The sequence below is a fragment of the Tinamus guttatus genome, unplaced genomic scaffold, assembly GCF_059628265.1.
Source record: "Tinamus guttatus ecotype Peru unplaced genomic scaffold, ASM5962826v1 Tinamus_guttatus_pri_ptg000327l, whole genome shotgun sequence".
In the NCBI taxonomy this organism is placed as follows: Eukaryota; Metazoa; Chordata; class Aves; order Tinamiformes; family Tinamidae; genus Tinamus; species Tinamus guttatus.
In genome coordinates this window covers 2,655,145-2,677,135 of record NW_028288861.1, presented here as the reverse complement: position 1 = coordinate 2,677,135, position 21,991 = coordinate 2,655,145, and positions in this window count along the sequence as shown.

Genomic DNA, 21,991 nt, shown 5'->3' with positions numbered 1-21,991 from the left:
ACTTACACACTTAGTAAATTTACCCCACCATCATTATTCATAAGTATGTACTCCATAAACTGACTCAATTCCTCTCAAGCATTTTTAAGATTTTTCCTCTCATGTCTATTACCAGAATTCTGCACCAGACTATGAGTATACTGGTCAGTACTGTTGTAAATTTAGCATTTATAAGCTCTGAGCATATCACAACCCTCCCCTTTTAGATGACAGAAGATACAAACATGACTAAAAAGTCAAATGCGAGGACACTCTGATGCTTTAAAAAAATTCCATTCCATATTCTTTTGCTTCACTTCACTTTCTGACCTCATAGCATACAAGCCGAGTCTTTGCTGCTTCAAGAATTAGAAATATTTGAACCAACTCTGTGTTATATTATACATAAAATACTTAATATGGCATGGTATCTTTAAAATTGGCATCCTATCTTCTGATAGTTTTATGCATATTTTCCAGATGATTTTAATTACTTTATGCTAGACTGAGGCCAAATGTATACAGTAATTTTCCTATTTATTCAAAGAAGACAATAATAATCAAAAGAAGAAAGGCCAAGGCCTCAGAACTTCAGTTAAGCTAGTGTAGCTTAGAGCATCTTTTCTATTATGCTTGACTGGTATTCATGTTTCTTATGAAACAGAAGCTATAGTTTTCAGAAGAACCATATAATATAACCCTCCTTCAGTACACCGCATGACCTCAGAAAGGGACACAAACAGTCTTGAAGACACGACTTTCCTCACCTGTACCTTTAAGACTTCCTGGGACACTTATCCTGCAGCTCATTCAGCCAACCTTTGAATTAGCAAAGACATTTTTGTCACCTCAGACTCTAGCAGGATATTACACATCAGCAAAGTTGTCAAGGAAATTTACATTAATGCAGACTAAATATTTTAAGAGGAAATAGATGTACACACAAGCAAGCTTCTTAGAAAATAATTAATTTACTGGATGAAAAGTGTATTTTTGATGATTTTTCATATACACTGATCATTTTACTCAGCGGCTGTGCTCACATGTTATTTGATTGCAATTAATAATCTCTTGCAATATGAAGAGTCATCTTACTTTGATAATTAAAAATCACCCTGCTTATATAAGTTTTCTTCTTAATAAACAATGCCAAAATCTTTCTGCTTCTACAAAATAATAAAGAATAATTTTCTATGAACTGAGACCTTTATTGAAGTTTATGAATTTACTTGAATAGTTTTCTTTATTTTTTTAGATTAACATCTTAATTTTGCAGCCTTATCAATAAATTTTTATGTTAATACTTTGTCAGGTTTGAACTACATTACAGCTGCTGGAAAATATTCTGATGAAACAAATCTAAGTACATTGTTCATTAATTTATTGTTCTAAGTATTTCACATAGTACTTGGTAGTTCTAATTTTGCATTGAAATTGTGCTTTGAAAATTATGTATATTCAATCAATTGAAAATTACCTTGGTGAACTCTTATGATTGAACTAGTTCATTTATAAAACAGTGAAGTTTAAAGAACAGGGAGAAAAACATTATGCAAATCTGCAACCCAACCAAAACAGAGATACAGAGAAGAACAAACAGATAAACTGGAATTTGTAACACTTTTTAGGGACAAAAATATATGTCATTCAGATACTGTCTTAAGCAACACACATCAATCATTGGATACAAACCAATAATTGGTAAGTCTTGGATAAGGTAAGTCTAAGACAGGAACAGTAGCAATGAAACATTTTCCTTTTCTGTATTCTTCACTACGAGGTATAAGGTAAATCTCATAACTGATTAAAAAAAAAAAAAAAGCTATCAAAAGCTAACAACAACCTTGAAAAGCAGCCTCAGTAAAGCTCAAGATTTTTTTTTGTTTTTAGTACTTAGTAAAATTACTAAGCTAAATTATGACGAACCTTCCACAGACATATTTGCATGCAAGTAAGAAGAGTTTCATTTTTAAATGCACAGAGACCGTTTAAGGAATAAGAGTTGATGTTCCCTTTGCTTTTCAAGAAGTTAGATGCCTAATCACTTTCAAAATAGAAGAAGCACCCCAGCCCTGAGAATCTCCGATTTTCATGTGCCTGCCCTCATCAGACCATTTAAAGCTGTGCAATAGTGCTAGTTACTGCACAAAGTAATATTCTGAGGTGCTTATAAACATATTCTTCAACCCTTCTTCCTTAGTCATACATTAGGCTGCATAAAGCCTAACAGTCCAAAAGCCTCTAGGATTTATTTGAAATGGGAACATGGACTATAGACATTTATACATGCATTAACTTAAGAAGCTGTAAGTCATGAAGATGATTAATATATCAGTTATGATATGAATGAAAGGTCACCACAGACCACAACCAATCCCTGTGCCAGCAATAAAAGAAGAGCACTTGCATTTTAAAAAGCAAATATTCTGTACATAGAGTGTCCTGTTACACAATTCTTTTGCAGGGGGGATAATGTGTTATCTGGTATAAGTTACTGCAGATGCCATGAAATATTTTTTGTAAAACATGTTGAAAGGGTTTTCCAAGCATCTCTGCCTGAGTCATAAAGCATGACTGAAGTGCCTGTATAAAAGAGAAGGTGCTTCAGCAGGAAGTCTAACAGAATTTATCTCAATGCCAGCTAGTTTTATGCTAGACTTTTTAGTATAATTAAATTTTGCTAATTACCTGGCTATTCAAAAAATATCAGAATTAGATCTCTCATCTGAGGAATCAGCTCCTTCATAATGGCATGCATTAAGTAAAGAGTCTATTAATTCATGTCTGGAGGGAAAATGTAAGATTTTTCCCCTGTAAAACTTTTCTTCTTATTTATGAAAACATTGACCAAACATTCAAAGAAATCAGAGAAGGAATAAAAGCCTTTCAGAAGCTTTTTATACAGTGGTGTTTTCTGTCAGCCTCTAGATGGATTCTCAATGTTCCTTGCAAGAATAGTACATGGTGCTATCCATATTCCTCTGCTTTCAGCTGCTACTGCACACCTGTGGGATCAATTCTGGATTTGATCAGATTATTAATTTTCACATGTCACAGTATTTCTGTGGCATGATGTACGCTCAGCTTCTGAGTACAGTTGAGGCACTATCACATTAAAAAAATCAGGATGATGAATAGTCCCAAGTCTGGTCTTCATTATTTTGTCTGAAGTGCATTCAATAACTTTAAACTAGTACTTGCAAGAAGTTTTGAGATCAAAGAAAACAGTAAAGCAGAGAAATCCAAACAAAGTCAGAATGAAGCCTGTCCTCCACATTTCCATTTCCCTTCAGTTCCTTGATCCCTGAGCAATCTGGGGATCAAGTCGTAATGACTAAATTTCCCAGTTTTTTTTTAATGATTCATTTCTTTCTCTTGTGGTTTCTTGTACTCTTCGGTCTCAAGGATATAGAACATCAGGTCAGTGAGCATGAAACAGGATTAATTTCGTATGCATTAGTCCTTCAAGTCTGAGAAAACACACTTGAGTTTTTTAACCATATACTTGAGTTTGTTAAACATAATTTAATACATCAAATATAGATCTATAAAGTGTGGTCAATTGAAAATTGGACAATTTATTATTTGTATTCTCTTTCTATATTTTATATACTAACTTGAAATGCAATTACACTACTTCTGGTAAATATGTTTGTAACATAAAACTTTATTGCTACAATAGCTTCATAAGCTATGAGAAGATGGACTGCATGCTTACTAAGAAATATTTGTATGCATTATGTTTATAAATTCTGTCATAAGAAGCAATTTCAAAACAAAACATTTCTTCTGGTATCTTCCTTCCTATAGCTAATTTTTCTTACTGAGCAAAAGAAATAGAGGAAAAAAGCATAAAACCATAGTATTGTTTTAGGATACTGGAGTTTCTTTCCAGTCATTTGACATATTAGTGTAAGAAATACTGGGCTTCAATTCAGCTCTTGGTCCAAACCGCATATTCAGATGTACAATGTTGATATTGTGCTTTGCACATCTACAGCATTTTTTCAGTGACTTATATAGAGCTACAGAGTTACAGAGGCTTTTTATACCTCATGGCACCAATTTGCTCCCTTTGTTGTACAAATTGTTGCATTTATCAGGTCCTCTGGTCTTCACTCAAAGTACTTTGGATTCCTTCATGCTCCAAGCAGTATGTTTACATAGAGAGAAAGGAGAGGATCGGTCTGCCTTTTTACATATTTTGGTCTTATCCCAGCCTACAGTCCGAAAGCATAAGAAGGCTGTGTCTCTATCCTGCCATATATTTATACCCAAGGATGAAAAATTGGACCTTCAAAAGGAGAACGCATGCAAAGGGAAGGAGGTTTCGAAAGAGAAAGGGAGAAATGTGCCTCTTTTTTTCTTACTATGCAAGAAATTCCTTGAATAAGCCTCCTACGGAACATTTACCTGTGAGTCTTTTAATCATGCTGGGTTTTTAAAATATTGTTATTGTAATTCCATTTCTGTGTCCTGAAGGCTTTTCAAGTTTTAGAAAGGCAAAGCAGTCTGATATATCCACAAAGTTTTCTGGGACAACCAAATTATTAAACAGAACAGTTTTCAATCCAAATCTTATTTAGTAATTAACTTGGAAATTTGAAATATATCATTGATTTTATTTTTTCACTTCATTTCATAAATTTTGAAATTTGAAATTTTTCCATTGCAGTGGCAATAAATATACTACAGACAAGTTCTAGGATCTGGAAGGATTCCTTAAAAAAAGAAAGATTTGTTAGTACTGAGATTTTCTCTTACACTTACAAGTTTTCTTTATAGAGAAAGCAGTGAAAAATTCTCTCACTTTGAATTTCTATAGTTTTTTTCTTTTCTGAGGGCTTCTCCCTTCAGCTTTGTAAACGACCTAGCTAAGGACCTCTACAGAATTCACATCTCTGCACACACCTCAGTGCTTTTCCACCCTTGAAAAGACAAGTGAGCACTCTATGCTCACCCTTCTTGCCAACCTCCTCTCTTTCACACTATAGCACCCACAATGAAAGAACAAGCAAGAATTTAGAGTTAACACAGGTCTGAAGAACATTATATTTTCTTGATATTCCTCCAAACATATATTTTTCTGGATAGGGTCATATCATAGAAAGAAGTGCTAACCTGTCTCTTCTGTTTTCCACTAAAACTTTTGTTCTTTGTTCTGAGTTACAACTCTAGAACTCCTGACATAAATCATCAGGGACTCTTTCCATGTCAGATCCACAAACACTGTATTTATAAGTTATTTCCACAACTTCCAATGGATGTGCATAATTTTTTTACAGATCATAGGGGAAAAAACAGAAGGCCTTATATATTTAGGCTTAGTATTTGTGACTGTGACAGGTAAGTGTGCTGTGACAGGTAGGCAGTCTTCCCAGAGACACAAAAGCTTTTTTCCAGTTAAGCATGCTGGAAAAAAAGTTATGCATCTCCTTTTATTTCCACTGTAAATATATTCTGTGCTATGGTAAACAACTTTTCTTGTAAGCAGTTACATATTTTATCTGAGTGGAACATAATAAGTATTCAAAAGTCTTTTTACATTTAACTAGATTTCACAGTTGATTAATTACATCTTATTAGAATACAATTACTATTTTTGAAAAACTTTCATTTTGATAATCTCATTAATTTATTTAGATGTATCACAAGAATTTCGCGGATGGGAAAAATGCAGATGATTCAAGAATCATACCAATGCCAAAAAAAAAAAAAAAAAAACCTGTCTGTATAATTCAATATTCTTTCCTAAAGAGAATTAAACACATCTTACTACTGATGACCTAGAGACTAGAAGATTGTGCCACATAACAGAAAAAAAGCTATGAGCTGTAGAACTGAAGTGGACCAGTATTCTGAGGAGAAAAAGGAAAAAATCCAGTAATCTTTCTTCAAAGCACGATAAATGACACTTCCGGATTCCCCAGTGCAGTAGAAGCATGACTGAAGACTACAGCAAAATGGTAGCTCAGATAGTTTTCAGCTGCATTCACTTGAACCTTCAGGGAAGAGAGCAAAGGCAACAAGATAACAAAATCAACAGTTGCATCAAGGACAGGTGCTTTTATAGTTTTTATAGTTTGCACGTATACCTATTGAGAGGCAGAACTGATGGATGTACTCTCTGAGAGCAGCTGGCATCACAGCTCCTTGGGACTACGGCTGGTGCAGCTGATAAGAGGAACTGCGAAGCAGAAGGACCAAGGAGAAGACTGAGAAAGAGACTCAAATGATTCTCATGCATTTTTAATACATAGAGGAAATGTAAACAAAACTATAGGAAGAAGACCAAGAAAAGAAAAAGTACTGATATTGATCAGAACAGTAGTCAGGAAGGTGGTTCTGACTATGCCTGATGTTGAAAGGAGACTTAGTGTGATCTGTAAGAAGCATCATAAATATTTGTACCCTAAAATGTGAAAAACGTGGCCAATGAAATAAGAAATTTGAGTTTACAGTGTAGGATGTAAAACTGAATACTGTGAAGTGGAAACAGAAATAAAGAGGATTAGTAGCTGTGACTGGTTCACATAGCTGAAAGACATACTCCTGAGAAAAAAAGAAAGGAAGTATAGGGGAATTTTTAACTATGAATTAAGCTCTAAGAAAATAGCTTATAACATAGGTAGAATATCCAATAGGTTAAAATTATCTTTAAAAGAGATAGTATTACCATTTTGAAATTACATTTTATGGAAATAGAATTATCAGGGAGATTTCCTCACTTAACAGGACAAGCAAGCGTATCAAAAGCTGGAATAAGCAAAAATATTCAAGATGTGGAAAAAGATCAATGCAAGCCATAAAATTAAATAATTTACACTGCATATTATGTATCTATGAATTCTAATATAATGCAGGGGTGTACTTTCACAAGACTGATTAAAATATTACTCTCCAAAAGCTGGATTTGCCCAAATTCTGCAATTCAGAAAGTAACCTCCTGCCTCTAAGACAACTGAATCTACAAATATCTCTTGCCACTTAAACCTGAAAGATCACAGATGAAGCAAGAGTGTGCCATGAAATAATCTAATGCTCTAAAATAGCAGTGAAGAACATCAGGTCACTCTGTGGCAAGATTTTTTGTATTACTTAACTGTTAAAATTGAGACTGTATAAAAGAAGGATAAATAAATAAATAAATAAATAAATACGCCCTCAAAGATAGTTATACAAACAGGTCTCCAGACTGCATAGGCATTGATTCTGGAACACGGAATGTACCAGTACCCAGGCAACAAGTCAAAGGTGATGATAATTGAGGGCTAGCAGTTCAGTAGATTGCTCCTGACCATTCTGCACCATAGATACAGCCACAGTGATGATTAGGCTTCATGAAAGATTGTCACCCTTCTTGGATCATTTCAACATAATTATGCTCCTTTAGCTACCATTTTCAGTGTATTCTGCCTGGACAAAGACAATTTAAATGCATTTTCTATAAATGTGCAATTTTCTTATGTATGGACATGCTCTTGGACATTTAAAGTTCAACATCTTTGTGATCAGAGAGCTTTTGCATGGATTTACAATTTTGTGCTTTTTGAGGAGCGTTGTTTGAATATTTCAAAACAGGCTCTTATTCTCGGTAATCGTCCATTAGTATATAGCCAGAGAGAGAAAGAAAGTCAATGCATTTATCAGATGTATCTCTTAACACTACTGTTATTTTTAGCATTCTTTTTCTAAAATTCTCTGTTCATTTAGTTCTTCTGTTCAGAAAAGGGAGCAGTATGCCTTTGTATTTGTGTGTATATGTGTATATATATACATTTTCAAACATTCTGGTTTAGAATTAAAATTGAGCAATTTTAAAACATTTTGAATAGTAGAAGCATCGAGTGATTCTAAATAACATTAACCCATTCTAAACTGCCAAAAACAGTACCAAATGGCAGAGACAGAAATAGTATGTAAGAAAGAACCAAAAAAAAGCTTATTTTCCATTTGTATTTGATAATATATGGCTAATAAGATTGAAAGAAGGGCTACTTTCAGCTTTCACAAAACTACTATGAAAAAATATATTTAACAGTAACATATATTAGTATTACATGATATAGATACATAAATTACCTCACTCTGCTCCTAAAAGTTAGAAACCTAACTAGCAAAATTTACATTAATGCATTTACATTAACCTATTGCAACAAAGCCACTTAATGATACCCAATTTAGCATTTATTTATCGCACCATTTTTTCACATCTATAGGCACTCTATATACACTCAATATTTCCCCAGTCATCAAGATTAGTAGACATATTTATCCAGCATTGAGATAAATATTTTTAACTGTATTATATAGTTTTTGAGAGAGAGAAAGCCTCAGAAATAATCCACTGGTCACTAGACCTTATGAATATGCTTTAACATCACATATACATTAAAAAATAAAATGAAATGTATGCTTCAGGGCATACAGGATAGACAAATTTCTCATTAAAATGTTTCACTTCTCATTGCCTTTTTCACCAACTGTACTGCTCAAAGCCTACCCTATGTTTATTCTCTCTGTTCCAGACACAGTAACCCAAGAAAAATTGGCCTAACAAACCTGTTTTTATATCTTTCTGGTTCCATTTTTAATTATAATCACAACATATAGCATCTATTTTTTTAAATTTCTTTTGAATTCCCTCTTTCATATTATTTATATGATCTCCTAATTAATCTCCCAAGACAAACATCATTCTAATGGGTAACCATTTTTTGCTCATGACAATCTTCTGCCTCTATACTGCTCAAATTTTGAGGCAGTGTAACATAATGCAGAGTAGCCATGCTTTATATTCTAGAATTTATATTAAGTCATTCATCTTTAAAATGCAGTCACACAGAAGCTGGCCATTGGAGGAGTTCTGTGGAGTGTTCAGTTCAGGATTTCAGCTCCAACAGTGATGATTATCAAGTGCTGCTTCTGAGAAGTATGAAAAAGCCTTCAGATGAGAGAACTAAACCCCCTGAAAGATTTTATATAAACCCTAATATTTACAGGCTTAAGCCCTTAATCATGAATTTTTTATGTCCTTCTAAATATAAATTCTAACAGGATATTCTGGCTGTTATGGTAAATACATAATCCTTCTTTTAATCTTGCTAAATTGAAGCATAACCTTTGACTATGAGTTTTACAGTTGAATTACATACTCTGTGAAAAAACAGTAAACTTTCTATCATTTTGAATTTAGTACTTTTTAGTTTCAATGAACCTCATTTATAGCACAAGGAAAAGAAAAACTTCTGATCTTTCTTCTCTAGTATTTTCCAGTTGAAGCAATAGCTTCTCATGCTGGTAGTAGGCTGGTCTTTGTTCCTGTTGTCCCAAAGAGCTTTCCTGAGAGTGTTACCTGTGAGATAATTTTTCCAAAAGGAGGGAGTGATCTGAGACCACCAGTTCCAATGATACATCAGTGAGATGTGCTACTAAACACTTGGACACTTCTGAAAACGCCCCTAATGTTTTACAGACCACAGCTATTGTGTGGGAATGGTAATATGGAAAGAGGAATTACAATAAAATTAACTTAATTCCCTACTTTCCAAACTGTGCTAAAAATAACTACATTAATTTAGATAAGGTGCTAAGCAGTGGCTGTGCTAAGTTTCAATAAGTCTATAAATAAACAGAAAATATTATTGTTGCACAGTAAGAGCCTAGGAACACCTGAGCTTTTGGGTTAATAATAATGATCATTCTAAAAACAACATAGAGAATCGTGGCATCTTTCCAAAACCACATTTTACTCACTTCTTCTTCCTCCAAACATGTTAATCTCCACTCAGAATTTTGCAGTTCTGGTGCACCAAAGCAAAAAAAGTTGGAAGAATTAGCTTAGTGTCTGCATAAATGTAAATTGGGTATCCCCTTTTCAAAGAATTTATTTATGGAAATCATAGTGCACAAAATCATTTTTAATGTGGCTATATGCATAAAATTGAGAGTTACAATGTTCTCACATCCATTTATATGGGCAATAAAGTCCAGTAGAGTATTGTGTAAAAATGTCAGTGTTGGATATCAGGCCTTGTAATTTTTTCTATAGATTCTTAGATTTACAACTTGTCTAGATTTATTTTACTTCCACAAATTAGACTACATTTACATTTTCATATCATTCAGATGCTTTGTTCTCATGATTTATACTCATCCAATGCAATTAAAATATTTGTTGTGATTTTTTTAAAAGATTTTTCAGTGATCTGAATTTTCACTTTGTATCTCTCAATCCTCTCGCTCCTTTTGTTCATCAAACTTTATCTTAAAAAGCAACAGATAAAATTATCTCTAAAGCAAATCACTGCATATCTCTGATAAAGCACACCTGATTTCAATTTCTCTCTAACACTATACTATCAACTTAAAAACTTAAATAAAGACTTTTCTCTAAAGAAATCGGTCTCTAATTGAGTAAGGTAAGCCATCTTCAGTACTGTCATTGATTTAACTCACTGTAACACAAAACAATCTTAAACTCTGTTCTCTGTTAAATAGTGAAACTTTGCCCAGGAATGTCACATGGAATTCATCCTGTTACATTAAACAGCATAGAGTAATACTGAGTTCTAGTTGGTTTGTTGCTTTTTCTAATTGAATTTAACCCTAGCTTACTGACTTGGAAAAAATAATCAAAATGCTCCTCTTTGCTACACTCCAACTCAAAGTAAAATTTGTTTCATAAAGAAACATGCAAACAGCATTGTCATTACTTACACACAAAACTGGAGGTAAACTTAAAGGCTTACAATTACATATATGTATATAAATGCATATCTGTCTTAGGCTATCTTAACTCTCTAAAATATTATAAATTTCAATGCCTAATCTTAATGCTGTGAAAGCTCTGGTTATTCTTCCTTAAAACAGAAACAGACATCTCACAGAGAGCACCCCCACATAGATTTGACTAATTTCCACTGGTCCATGTGCAAACCTGAAGAGACAGGACTGAAACATATATCTCTGTTGAATATCCTACTGAGAAACTGAAATGGAAATGTTATAAAGGAACATTTGAAAACTGATCCTAAATATGCCGTACTATTCATTACATAATAATAGATCATCAATGAAATAACAGATCATCAATAATTTAAAATGAAATTTAGTTATTCAGAAAGTGAGGCTCACTGAAGATTAGTTGAAACTAAATTCCAAAATGTCTATTTTTTAAAAAAAAAGTCTTGAAACACATAAATACTTCTGAAAATCTTCTATTATATTTCATGTTCATCCCAGATTATGCCTATTTTAGCATATTTGAAAAGGTTATTTCAAATAGATTATTTCAATGGTCCAAGGAGACAAAATAGAGGCAATAGCAATAGAAAAATACATTTAAAGTCTGATTAACTGCTGGTTGTTTTGTGGAAGTGTCCTGTTTTAGAAAGAAAAGACTAAATGTTAAGTAGATAAGAACAACCTTCTTTTTTTTTACCTTGTTATTTGTATGCAACATACAAAATTAAAGAATGGCTTTGACTAATAATACCAGAAAATTCAACAGTAAAACTGGATAGGGGAGGGAAAATAATTTTTCTTATTCAGGTAGGTGAACATTTTACCACAAATATATTTTTCTAGGTGTGAGTAATTTCAAAAAATAAACCCGAAATTAAAACAAAAATGTTTAGTATAATCTCATCATTTTACCCCACAATGTTGGGGACAAACATATTTCATAAGGAGATTTAATTAAAAATGAATCTATCTAAATTTTTATTGCTGTTCATTGCAGTATGGAGCTAACTGCACCTAATTTTTCTCATCTATTATACATTAATAAGGAGAAAGAGGTGTTATAAAGTCCATATGGCGAATGGCTTATTTTAGTTTTTTCAGGTGAACTCTGTCCTAGAACATTTAAAGTCGCTCACTAGCTTTTTACTTGATAGGAATTAGGAAAAAAATATGGATCATATGTTAGTTCTCATATGTTTAACTCGCACGGAGTCAGGCTTTCTACATTCACCCACAAAGGCATTCTCATGGCCAAATTCCCTTATCGTCCCGTCTGGTGTGGAGTCTTAGAGCATAACTGGGCATCATAGGAGTGCTCATTTGAGGAGAATCTCAAGTCCAGCCAACCCTCTCCACTGTTTACAGCAGAAACTTTGTCCAGGAATGTCACATGGAATTCATCCTGGAATATGAATACATAAAACACCATAGAGTAATACCGAGTTCCAGCCACTCCACAGTGTTTACAGGCAGAAACACAGTCAGACTCACATGTACCTGCCTACATTAATAGACATTCCAGAGGGCATACACCTTTATGCCCCAAGCTGGACTAGAGCATCACAATGTTCCTGTGCCTCTCTCTGCAAACAGATTCATACATGGCTACAGCTAGCTCCTGGTCTCGCTGCTATGTTGACAAAGTAAAAAACTACTTGCAAGGATGAGAATAGCTAGGTTGATTTTTCACAGGAGCCTCTGTACCTGGAGCTCCTACTCTAATACTGCTTGCCAAGAAACAATGTGATGACTGTGACTCAGTCCTCTCCTTCAAGCAGGACAGTGAGAGAATTACAGAATCACAGAAACACAGAATGGTTAAGGTTGGAAGGGACATCTAGAGATCATCTAGTCCAACCCTCCTGCTCAAGCAGGGACATCTAGAGCACATGGCACAGGGTCACATCCAGGAGGGATTGGAAGATCTGCAGAGAAGGAGAGTCCACAGCCTGTCTGGGAAGCCTCTTCCAGGGCTCGATCACCCTTACATGTATCTACAAATCACGCCATGCCTGCATGGGAAATATTGCAAAATAGCACATGCCTAATGCCCCTGGGCAGCTGCTGAAATGAGCTATAACCAATGCCTGCTTTGGTCTTTTCCTCGTATTCCTCGATAGTACTATTCATTTTGCAACAAGCAACAGTACTGTCCATAGCCAATATGTGTTTTGTTTTGTTTTTTTGGGGTATCCATCCTAATAACTTTCAATATCTACTACAGGTTGATTCCCTAATCTATCTTCCCAAATTCCCTCAGTCTTCATGTAAATTGCATTTATCATGAGATTCTCTCAAGAAATAAGGGACTGGAAGGATTGTCAATATGGATTCGTACTGCATGCTCCAGTAGGAAGAAGCACTGGAGCAATCCTGAGGAGCAATCTGCCAGAGCAAAGCAGGAATGCCTTGAATTCACTTCAAATAGTCAGCACTTATAGAAAAGCAGTCTTGACCTGAGAAAATATGGAATACGAATAAAATAATTATGCTGAAAATACACAAACATTAGCAAATGTGTTCCTTCTATTTTCATTCCAAGTCTATTTTTAATTAGACTAAGAAAACAAGCCTGTGGTGGTTAATACAGAGAAATTGAACAGAATATCATTGATATCGCTGCTATGCTGCAATATTTGGCACACACAGTCCATCCTCTACCATAAGAAGAGTAGGACTTAAAATCTCTTAGTCTACAGTGAAGCTACACTGTGCTCTCTCATAGTCAAGAAAATGCTTTTGAAGGGCCAGTTCAAAAGCTGGTAAAGTTCAATGGTCACTTTCAGTCAGGCTTTTGAGGGAACTAGTTTTATTTATCCTTCTTAAATAATAGTTGATGTCGTCATGACCCTATCATGATCCACAAATTTGAAAAGATCCACAGTGAAAAATATATTTCTGATAAGTCCCTTTGTCCACGACTTGATAAGCTCTGGGAAGCTTAATGCCTGGGCATGGACAAAAAATAGCATTTATTCTGTAAATGTGAATAGTTCAGATTATTATTTAATCTTGAGTAATTTCAACTCTGATATTTCTCCATCGATATAGTATAAATATAATTCTTAAGTAAAAGTTCGTCTTTGATTGACACCAAAAGCTGTCAAAGCCACAAAGCATACAATGTACAGATGTAGAAAAATGACTGTGACCTTGTCTGAAGCAGGCCAGAGCAATCTTTCGCAAGCTGGTTTGTAGTCATTGACTCTGTATTTACTCTGGATGTACATAGCTTCTGCAAGAGATATGAAAGCAGTAAAGGTTTGGGTTTTTTTTTTTTCAATGCTTTAAACATTTCTGTTCTTATCTACCCTGTCTGAAACCTGCTGCTCCATCACAGAATGAATATCTGCATAAAACCCTGTAGGGGAAAAAGCGCAGTGAAGGCCTGCTAATCAAACCCTTGGTTACCCAGTGGCAACATAACAAAACTGAACATAACATGCCAAAACTACCTGTTCAAGCCAATGGCAAAATAACCTCTTCAGCGTGGCCAGAAAATATAGCAGAAGACAATTACACATCGCTTATAGGCATCAACTTGAATTTTCTTTTCATTTGGTCTGCAGGTGACTTCCTTTTATAAAAGTATACTACTGGTTATAGCTGAAAGCAAACCAACTTCAAGAGACAGGCTTTAGTGGAGACATTACAGCTTCAGATCCTTGGGCTGCAAAATGCACAGAGCCTAAGTTCATTACAGGAGAACCATTTGCAAAAGTCAAATATCAGATTTTTAGCATCAATTTTATATATCAAAAGAAAAACACAGTCCTGTCCTTGGATTTATTTAATGTAATTTTTGTAACATTTGATGGCGAAAAAATGCAAAATATATAACTTCAAAGTTTGTTTACATTTTAAATGAGTAGGTTCAAATTCTGGGACAGCTGCCCTACTTTTCCTTATTTCTCCTCTTAAAGGAGCAGTTCTATGCCTCAAAAAATCTTCATAGTCATCCTCACTTTTTGAAATTCTCTTTTATACTCTTTGGGAAGAGAATACTCCATGCTTGCAAACTTTCCTTAATATTTTGGCAAGTGGCAAGGGAACTTAAAGCTTTCTGATGGATATGTAAAAATGCAGCAATTAAAAAAGAAATCCCAAACTAAATAGACAAGAGAAACACTGATAATGGCATGAGCCTAGTAATTAGGCATGTCATGTTAGCTATATGGGGAACTGGAGCATCTGGACAGAAGCGGGAGAGAGAGAGACAGAAAATAAATCTGTTTGCGTAGAGAACAGGAAAATGAGAAATATATGAAATAAAGCAGTGCCAGAAAATGTGAGGGAATGGAACTTTGTCATTACTGTTTAAAACTTATTCAAGAAAAATTGTGAGTCAATCAATGGCATGTCACAGAGAGGGCCCGTAGAGCTTTTTCTCTCCATGAATTGCAGGCAGTCACCCAAGGTTATCACCGTAGCTAAGCTGCATTAGCTTCAGCAAAAGGAAGTGTTTTTAAGGGAGCCAGGCGATCAAAAGGGACCTGATAAACGAAATCAGAGAAAACAGATATTCTAGACTCTAGCTGCTTTAAAACTCTGACTCTACACAAAGAGATGAGAGAAATGACTAGAAGCCCCAACAAAAGCACACATGCTGTAGATTGGGCTTCCTCTGTAAGCCCTCCCTCAGCTCCCACATTTGTATTGCTGGAACGGTGAAAGGAGGGCAAAGCCTCTTTTATGTTTGAAGTGTGAAGAGAGCGCACTAAGCAGATCAAGTAGTAAGTATCATATAAGAACAGAAAATGCTGGCAACAGCAAAAATAACTTTCACATATTTATACTTCTACTAATGATGATTAATAATGAAATACATAAACTTTAAATAAGAAATGGTGGAGGCAGGAGATGACAATTTACAAAGAAGTGACCAGGTTGGCAAGCAAGATATGCGGGGTGATGTGGAAAGGGGAGTTAGAGTTATTGGTCACTGCAAATTCACTCAATTCTAATCCATAACAGAGGCTTTTATTTGATTTCGTGATTTAAAGCTGACATAAAAGCAATAGTATTTAAAATGGAAAGATAATGGTTGGCTAAGAGAAGTGAACAATGGCAGAAGACAGCCCCTGCCTGTTACACTCTTCTTTCCTATAAAAAGTAATAGTTTTATAATTATTGTGTATACAAGCAAACACTGAATTATTTCAGTACATTCACTGCATATTCAAAGCATGTTTTTTCATTGTTACATGTGTTTGGTTTTTTTATTCTCTAAGATTATTTATATAACTTATACAAAAGTTTGCTCTTTAAAAGTATCTGCAAAAACTTGAACATATTAATGTCCCTTCTCTATATTCTGAATTGAGCCATATAGGAATGCATAGCTCTACTAGCCTGGGACAATTAAACTCATATAATAATAATAAAAAAATCAATCCCACTGCAGGACAAAAAAAAGTATAGGCATTGTTTAAAGAACTACAGAATATTTAAAATTTACATAAATAAATGTTCGCTCACATTACATTTTTAAGGAACATAATACTAGAGATCAAACCACCTTAGGAATGTACATGTAACTCTCATTTTCAAAAAGAAAGAGGAAAACACAGTAACTAGGGCACCATTCAAATAAAAATCAGTTCAAAGATAGTCGCTGTTGATTACATTTAATAAACAGATAAGGGAATATGCTTAAAGCCGAACTCAAATAAACTTCCAAGTGAAGTTAAAAGTGGGTTGGTAGCAATCTTTTTCCAATAAATTGAAGGAGTAAGAAAAATATTAATGGTATGTAGTTATAACTACGCAATTACACTTTGTTGAGATAAATCTGATACAAAGAAGCACAAACTCTTGAACACAGCTCTGAATCAAATCTCTAAGCTTAGATCTAAATGCAGGTACAGTTCAGGAGATTCCAACACACATGATTTATGCTCTAAGGCTTTTTATATTATTTTCACTTTCACTGATGAGATCTGATAATGTGAGATACACCATCTAATCTGATCACATCCTGTAGATCTATTTGTGAAGTCAAGAGGTAAAAATGTGAGACAAAATTCATGAAGATTTAACTGTCCATTTTCAAAGGATTTTAAGTAAAACAAGCCAGTTCATAAGGAAATTACTTAATAGTGCTTCAAAATGAAATATGAAAATGACAGTAAGAGCAGTAGATTTGGTGAACCCTTGTGTGATTAGGAGACGGTTGAATTCATTTGGAAAAAAAAAAAAAAAAAAAGAGCGAGGGAGCGAAATAAAAGAGTAAGAATAAGCCAAAATATGCGTGTGTCTTTCTTTCTCCTTCAGGCTGACAGCAAAAACATCTCCTCCAGTTCAAAAAATTAAGGCTCTTAAATAATGGAGAAACATAACAGGAAACAAAATATAACAGTTCACATACCTGATAAAGGTCTGCATTCAATAAAAAATTAAAATCAGTACTGAATATGAAAAAAAAATAAAAGAATACAGAACAATTATGTTAGGAAGTAAACCATAGGTATTTTTACTAAACCAATAAAATTTATGAAGTACCTCCCACATATTCTAGCTACCAACTATCGCATGGGATTGCCTTTACTATGTCAAAATAACATGCATAGGAATTCATTCAGGGAATACGGTTTCACTTTTGTAAACATAAAAATAAGAAGTAGAAATGCTACATATGCATTCAGTACAGCTCTGAAAGATGTTCTAGCAATATTTTAAATCAGATCTTGCATGATGGTGATAGACCATCAGTCTCTGTATTACTTTACTTGCAAGAGGCTGTCTACAATATTTCTTAAGCAATGAAAATCTAATTTCTTTTTAATCTTCTGTTTTGCTACTGAACCACAAAGTGTCAAAACATTAGCAAGAATGGAAATATCACAGGACTTATTGTATGTGTATTATGGAAGAAAGCTAAAGAATCTTTTTTTTTTCCTTATTATGTGGCAAAGAAATGTTTGAAAAGAGTGTAATATACTAATGAATGCTTTGGCATATGTAGGCATGTTGCTTGCACAAATCCCAAATCAAATCTATAGATATTGAAATCCAGTTTGTATGTTTACTTTCCTCTGTTGCCATTTCTTCCAAATTAAGGTGAATTATAGTTGGACATGAATATAAGCATACCTATAATGAAAATTAGGCTTTTGGTGGGCAATTGCACTCTTACCAATGTGTGTGTATCTCACCGGACTTGGAAAAACATGGAATTTTAATTTTGACCCACTGATGCAGCAAATTAGAAAGAGTTGAAGACATTTGGAACAAATGTGCAATCCTGTAGGCAGAGAAAATTACTAATATTAAATGAAAGTTCTGCCTAGATTGCCATTATTACTGTTTCAATCTCTCTCAGTAGTACACCCTGGTAGAACTGCATCAAAAACCAAGCATGAGATTCAATTTTACATGAAAGAAAGAAAAAGACTGGATAATTCAACTACAGAAGACAGGGCAACTTCATAGAGTAGTCCTGCAGTGCCAGATATTGATTCTGGCTCCTGATGCAAAAATGCAAAGACTGAATAAAATCCAGATTTAATTTACAAAGATGGGTTAGGGCCATAAAGATCCCTTCTTTTGTTTTAAAACATTTTCTCACTAAAATCTGAATCCTCTGGCTTTGATGAAGTTTTTTACCTATAGATGTATAAAAATTGCAGGATACAAATTATCATTGTAACAAGGTGGGGGTCTGTTCATGTTTCATACTATGTGCCTTTAAGTGAAAATGAACAGAAGAGGCAAAGAGAGACAGGAGAAAAATGAGTACTGGGAAGAGGCTGCTAGTATACCTGTCTACAGATATCTCCAGAAGTGACAGTGCCCACTTTGTGTCCTTGTCTTCTATATAAAAAACAGCCAGGAGTAGCCATGGTACGTGATGGTTCTGTATTCCAAACCCAGCATATTAATGAGGGTAGAAGCTCTGCATACGCCGCTGCTTCTTCTGAAATTGATTTTAGATATTCATAATTAATTTGTGAAATAAGTTAGCAGAGCAACAGAAATATCAAAGTGTCATGTAGTTTGTTGCTTGGAAATCATGAGTGGCTTCATTAGTTACATCAAGACTCAGCCTGTTGTGTTGTTTAATTTTTTTATAACAAAGTCATATAGTGAATCTGACATAAGCATGGTAAATTGCCTCAGACATCATTCCTATTTCCATGCATAATTAAATCAATACTTACTCATGTAGAAACAAATCCAAACATAATTTCTGGTACAGACAATTAGCCATGCAAAACTGACTGATACAGACTAAAGGACAGATGTGGAGAGAAGGGTTAACTTTTTAAATCTTCATTTCTATTCCCACTGACAATGAAGAATATACAAATAAATTATCTTTATAGCTTTTTCAAGGCCAGTGAGAATTAAGTATTAAGTTTAGCTTTCAGCCTAGCCAATCACTCTTTGTTAGTCAACTTTGCTTTCCCGTTCTTATGCACAAGAATAATGCTACTGTGTTTTGGATTAAAAAAAAAAAAAAAAAAAAAAAAGGAAATGTAACAGTGTGTCTTTTGGTTTTATTTCCCTAAAATTTTTATCATCATATAAATATAGCTGTGTGCTACACTTGGAGTCTGAGACCAGAGAAATTTCTGCTGCTGGCTAAGGGGCTTTCTTTCCTGTGCTGGAATGTTATGATGTAAATGTGTCAAACTAGGAAATGGGACTAACACAGACACTTGCAAAATGCTGATGACTGTTATCTTTAAGAAAAAGTTAAACTCCACTGTACTTATTACTTTCAGAAACAATCAATCGCACAGTGTCAGATTAACCAGACTTCCCTGCATGCATCAGGCTGTATTGCTGAAGTTACAAGAATCTGTCATTTTACTAAACTTGTATTTCTTGTACCTGGTGGAATGAAGATTATTGCTATTGTGCTGGCAGCTTTGCTGGCACTGTCCTGGGTCTAATTTAAAATTACTTGCCTGATCATTTGGCCTTTTGAGTGCTCGATCCATGCTTTAGAAAGAGAGAACAAAAGAGATGATTGTGGAGCCAATACTTAAATGGATAAATGATGCTAAGTCAGCTACTGGCAATAAGATAGACTTGCCAGAATTAGCTCAGCTCAGAGAGTCTACTTACCTAACCTCTACCAGAAATGAAACTTCTGAAATCCTGTAATTGCAGAGTAGATTTATTGTAACAAACACTCCCTGCTTCACTCTGTATGCATTTTTATGCCATAGGCAGGTCCCTTCACAGTCCATTGGCTGTCGTGTTCCTCATCAATACGTTGCTCCTAAAACGCTCCCCAAGTTGACATTTTAGCAAGCTCCTGACAGACAAACTGGATAAGTGAGATCATGAAAATCACCTGCACAAACAAGGCAGGAAGAAATTGTGTATGCATTTGGCCATGTCTGTATCTGTGGTTGTCACTCCATGCCACAACGCGCATAACAGCAAGACTTCTATTAGTAGTTACTTACTGTTAGCACTATTGCCAGAGAGTGCTACAAGATCAAAGCCAGGCTGGGCCACAGTCAGGTTGTAGGTGCAGCTCGCCCAGTTCTAGTGTTTCACACATCTCCACCCGGTGAAGAGAACCATTATTATCATAATCATAGACATAATTATATCATCATTTGCCAGAGCCTGACTGATCATCACAGAAGCAGCAGCTACATTAGTCACCTGCATAACAGCTGTGAGTGTCAGAATTTTTTTTCTCCACATCCAAGAGCAATTGCCAACTAATTCTTACTCCATGATACAGGTGTCTGTGACATAAGGATACCTGTCTGTATTGTCAGTGATACAATCTTTTCTGTTTACAGCTAGTGACTGCAGCATCCACAGGTCATCAAATGAGTCTCTGCTTCTTGACACATTACTACAAGGTGCAATTTGTTGACAGCTCTGCCCAAAAGATCTGCTTCATTCTTGCATGGAGAATCTGTCAGAACTGGGCACTGAAAATGTCCTTCAAACTGCCTGGTGTCTGAATCTCTTTTGCCCTCTTGGTGGACTTGTCTACAAAGCAAAGAGCCATGCCAAAATATGACTAATGTGTTTTTCTCTGGAAATTCTGTCCTGAAGACTCTTGCATCTTCTCTCACACACTTCTGTTTCACCAAGTTTTATTTTCTGCTTGAGGTAAAGAGCAGATTCTTTCTGATGTTGCCATAACAACAGGTGGAAAACTGACCAGCCTGGGCACCAGTGTCAGAATTCTTCTGACCTTCTTGTTAAGCAACCTTCAGAGCAGGCAAATACTCTCTCTCTCCAGTGTGATTCTCTCTCTCTCTCTATATATATATATGTATGTTTTTCTATAGAAACAATAGAAACCTTGTCAGGAGGTTTCTACCAGCATACTATTGGTATGCTACCACTTGAGAAACAGCGCAAGCTTAGGGATAGTAGATTACAGCTTTCCACATTCTGGAAGACCCAGACTGTGTTGTGATACTAAGCATTTGCACCCAAGCCTGCAGGAATGATTGATGTGAGCTTTGTGGAAGACATTCAAGGATCTTGGCCATCCTTCACTGTCTCAAGCCATGCCTTGTCTGGGTTATAGATGAACCAGATTTCTGATTCTGTAGCAACAGTGGTTACTTCCTCCTGACTACATGTCAAAGGATCATTCAGTTTCTACTCTTACTACTTAAAGTATACTGAATGTTGACTGTGAGAATGCTAAACAAATTGAAAACAACTGCAGGTCATCAACAGCGAAAGTTTCAGATACAGGCCTTATGTGGGTTGGGGAACTGTATACGGGAAAAAAAGACATGAAGCATGAGGGAAAACACTAAGAGATGATGAGCATCTCTTTCTGTTAGAGCAACATTGTGGCCTTTCAAGTGCAATAGCGCTATGCATACAGAGCGATAATTCATTTCAGTCTTTCTATTTCATATATATATGTATATAAAACATATATGCATATTAAATCCTTTGAAATATATGTAAGTCTATTAAGTCTATTTTACTTTCACAAATCTTAACCAAATATATCTTAGTAATCTGGACTGCTACTGGAAGCATAAAGTTCTAAGGAAACAAACACCAGAAATACTGCAGCATTATGCACAAGCCTGGACTGTTGGAGAGAATGTATATGCAGGGTGATATGTGATTGGAATGTAACTGCATCTTGAAGCAGCCAAAGGATCTTGAAGAACTCTCTTCCTTTCATGAGGGTCTGTGTAGACACCAATGCTCTTTGCTGATCTCACCTCAGAGTTGTGTGGGTTTAGGTGGGTGCCTGAGTGCTTGAGTTCTCAGTGCTTTGATAGGTCTAAATAGCATGTAGAAAGCCAAAATAATG